This window comes from Somniosus microcephalus, unplaced genomic scaffold (genome assembly GCF_052327205.1).
Source record: "Somniosus microcephalus isolate GS21.2 unplaced genomic scaffold, FLI_Smic_1.0 unresolved_chr8, whole genome shotgun sequence".
Lineage (NCBI taxonomy): Eukaryota > Metazoa > Chordata > Chondrichthyes > Squaliformes > Somniosidae > Somniosus > Somniosus microcephalus.
The window spans coordinates 41,083,673-41,088,375 of NW_028225186.1; positions in this window are offsets into that span (position 1 = coordinate 41,083,673).

Below are 4,703 nucleotides of genomic sequence, written 5' to 3' on the forward strand. Positions count from 1 at the left end.
ACGTATTATAATACCAGGGGCCGCATACTAGCTGTCACTTATGCTGCAGAACCGGTAACAGGCACCGTGTAGGGTAAACCACCGGGGGGCACTCATTTGTAAATTAACATTTTGCAGACCTGCTAAAATGTTTGCCCGCCACCCATCTACCACATTACCCATTCACGACCTCCACTTCTGGTGCGGCGTGGCTGCAGTGTGTACCATTGATAAGATGATGAAATGGAGAAAGCTTTGGCAACAAATGCTAACCTTGCCAGTGACGTCCAAATTTCACAAATAAATTTAAAAAAAAGAGTTGTTGACATGCACCGTACACGTTTACCACCTGGCGGCGCTCACTCGCCATTACTGAACCATCAGAACTGCTAACACGCCCCGTGCAATTACTGTATCCACTTCCATTCAGCCCGGAGCTGATTCCACAGCTGCCGTTTCTGCACAGCAGCCCCTGAATAGGGTATTTCATTGGTCTCTGCGCCGCGCTCGCTGTTTTCCTCAAATACTCTCAATGTGGCCAGTTCTCAGGCCTTTTCAGACATTGCTTTTCTGAGTGGAATCACGGGTTTGCCCGATGTCACTCCTCCAGCCCCGCTCCCCAATTCCATGGGTCCCTCTGAGACACTCCCGCTATAATCCACGTGTGGAGCTCCGGTGATTCTGTCAACTACTCTTCACACTCATTAAGCTGGACTTTCGATGCCTGCCTGGATCGAGACATTATGCAAAGTTAAGTTTTGTTCATAGTACAAAAGAACAAATGGAATTTATGAGGGTAGCGATTTAAGGCGAGTACTTTACTGTCCTAATTACAAAACACAAAATTCAAATGTTGCAAACCTGAAAAGGAAAGAGAAAGAAGCAGGAAACCCCAAACATGTCACTGATTATTTGTGGAGAGTGATCCTGAAAAGTGGATTCAAGTGTATATAGGCAGGCTAATTGAATGTGTAAGAACATGGCAAATGGAATATAACGTGGAGAAATGTGAAGTTTTCTACTTTGGTAGCTCTTCTACCTTCCGAAATCTCTGCACGACATTGATTCTGACTTTTGGCACAGCACTGATTTCCATCACCCCAGCATTGGCCGCTGTGCATTCAGCTGCCGAGGCCCGAAGCTCTGGAATTTCCCTCCTAAAAGTAAAGGGAACGGTGCAATTTACGAGGGCCTGAAGCAGCAGAGAGACCTGGGGTCTCCAACACAAGTATTTGAATGTAACAGAACGAGCCAATAAAGCTGTTAAAAAGCATACAGGATCCTAGGCGTTATCAACAGAGGCATAGAGTACAAAAGTGGGGAAGTTATGCCTGACCTTTATAAATCAATGGTTAGGCACCAGCAGGCGTATTGTGTCCAATTCTGGGGATCACCCTTTACGAAGGAGGCCAAGACCTTGGGGAGGGTGGAGAGGAGATTTACTAGAATGTTACCAGGAATGGGGGACTTCAGTTATATGGAGAGACTGGAGAAGCTGGGGTCCTTCTCTTAAAGCGGAGAGGATTAAGGAGAGATCTATTAATGGTGTTCAAAATCATGAAAGCAATATGGAGAAACATTTTCCAGAAGGGTCGGTAACCAGACGACAGAGATTTAAAATAATTCGGTAACGAACCAAAAGGTAAGAAAAGGAAGCTTTTTTTTACACAACGAGGTGTTGTGATCTGGAATGCATTAACTGAATGTGCGGTGGAAGCAGATTCATTAGAAACTTTCGAAATGAAATTGTACAAACACTGGAAGGGAAAAGATTACAGGACTATGAGATTTACGATGATGTTGGCAGGTCTGGAGAATTTTAAATATGAGGGAAGTTTGGATAGGCTGGGCTGCACATAAAGGGCGATCCAATACCACCCGTTTAGGGCCAGTGTCCGAGACAAAATTCTAGGCCTAAAAATTAACTGATGGCCGTTTAATCAGGTTGTTTTTATGAACAGTGCAATACTTTTCTACCCAACTTCCACATTGGTTTGTCTGATGGAAAGGCGCATGTCAGAGCGAGGACTAACTGATTCAATAACTGTTCTTGAACTGGCTCCTGGGGAGAAGCAACTTCAAGTTCTAAAGATCAGTTTGTCTGCCCTCGGCCCTTTAAGGTGGAAGTAGATCGCCGGCACTGCTTCTATCTCTTGAACACCAGAAGGCGCAGCTAACATGGGTCTCTTTTCATTAAAGCAACATATTATGGGCCGATCTGATCTGAAGATTTTAAAGTATTAATTGAAGGGACGGATAGATAGAAGCAGACTGGTTCAGCAGTTGAGCGGACTGGACCAGGAGGTTATGGATGCAATAATATAATTCAAGGGAATCTGAACAGAGAGCTGCAGAAACTTCATTACACAGATAATTCTGGGCCTGTAAAATTCACCTCCTGGTTAGTGCTTGAGGCCGAAACCACGTCAACGAATAAAATAAAACTGATAGGTGGATGACTAACAGGTGGTTGACGGGATAGCGGAACAGTATGAGTAAATGTGATCAGAAACACTTGCTCTTGTGGGCATGAACGGCAGCACCGATTGATTGGCCAAAATGCCCTGATTGTGTTTTAACTTTGATCGATTTCGATGGTAGAAAGACCGAAAGATTGTAGGAAAGTAAGACATGGATTTCTATAGCGCCTTTCACAACCCCAGGACGTCCGAAAACGCTTTGCAGCCAATGAAGCAATTGTTGAAGTGTAGTCACTGTTGTAACGTGGATATTGCCAAGTAGAATCCTAAAGAAAATTAACTTCAGCTGTGAATGTTGTGGAATTTACCAAAGAAGAAATGCGGTTAATGTTTGTGTTAAATAAAATCATGTTTGTGGGATCTTGTTGTGGGCGGATTGGTTTTCAGATTTCCCTCAAAATCAAGTGTGACACCAATTCAAAAGCAATTCATTGGCTGTGAAGACTCTGGCAGCTTCGGAAGATGTGAAGTGCGCTGGAAGAATGGAATGTTTTCTTTCTTTCTTTTTTCCTTCTTCCTCTGTCTTTTTTTTTTCTATATTTCTCTCTTTCTCTCTCTCTGCCTTTCTCTTTCTGTCTCTCATTCTTTCTTTCTTCCTATGCACATAAATATAAACCTTCCAGTCTTTCAGTTGCCCAATTCTTTAAATTTTTTGCTGCCATCCATTATTTCACTTTTCTGTCTGCCTAATCTACTAAAATGACTGTATCCTCCTGAAGGCCTAGAAATTTGTCTCGGGCCGTGGCTCAAAACGTATGCAGTCACACGAACTGAATATCAGGCGCTGCACACAACGGGCAGTCGATCCGACACATCCGTTTCCTCCACCGCAGAAGGTGAATTTCTGGGCCAAAATGTCTCTATCCCCCTGAGGTCTCTAACACGCTTACATCTTACACTCCGGCTCACAGTTAGTGATGTGTTTTTCAAAGAGCCAGCATAGGAAAGTTGGGCCGGTTGGCCACCTTCTGTGCTGGAGGAAGTTATGATCAGATGATCATCAATCGACTTACTGCTCAGGTTCAACATGTCCACTGTCCTCTCTGGGGGCAGCGGGAGACTGGGCTCAGCTGTTAGGCGTGACTCAGTTGTTGTCAGTCTTATCTCTGAGTCATAAGGTCGTGGCATCGATCCCCACTCCAGAGGCTCGAGCCCCAGAATCCAGCCCGACACTCCGTGTGTCAGGACTGAGTGAGCGCTAACTGTTAGTGACGTGCCATTTCTTTCAAGTGTAACTGTTGATTACTTGATCGATACAGAATTCAAGCTCGTTTTTGTTTTAGGAACATTACTGTTGTCAAACTAATCACTGTGGCCCACTGTGACCTCGCTTTGACCCCTGTGACCTGCTGTAATCTCTGACCCACCAGCGTGAAAACTATCTATGAAATAACATTGCATGTTTCCAGTCATGAAACAACTTCGTACTCCAACTACCAGATTAAATGACCTGCTGTCGCTCCGTATCAAAAATCTTTTGCAATTCAAAATGAAAAAAACAACTTTATTTTCTTTAACAAGAGACTCTTTCATTTTGTCAAAGAACGTTGCCTAAATTGAACAACTCCACTTGTGATCTACATTATACGTGGTTTTCTCTAATCAAGACATTTATTACCTGCTGAGTATTCAGGTTATCCCGTATTATACCCTCAAGAGCGTGCTACATTTAGATTAATTAACCCGTGCCTTCTTTTTTGAACACAAGTGTTACAAGGAGAAACACAACAACAGCAACTTGCTTTTGTATAGCGCCTCTCAGCTAGAAAAAAGTTACCACAGAAAAGCAAGGGAAGAAATAGCGGAGACTCTGACAATCATTTTCGAACCCTCACTGACAACAGTTGTGGTGCGGGAGGACTGGAGGACTGCTAACTTGGTACTGTTGTTTAAAAAGGGAGAATGGGATGGAGCGAATTATTACAGTTGTGTCAGCCTAACCTCGGTACTGGAAACATTATTCAAAAAAATTCTGAGGGGCATTATTAATCGTCGTTTAGAAAGGCACGGATTAATCAAGGACAGTCAGCATGAATTTGTAAAGTGAAGTTCGTGTCTGAATAACTTGATTGTATTATTTGAGGATGTAACAAAAAGGGTTGGTGAGGGTAGTACGTTTGATGTACTCTACATGGATTTTAACAAGGCAATTGATAAGGTCCCACATGGCAGACTGTTGAAAATAGTGAAATCCGATGGCATCCACGGCGAAGTGGCAAGTTTTATCCAAAATGGACGCAATGG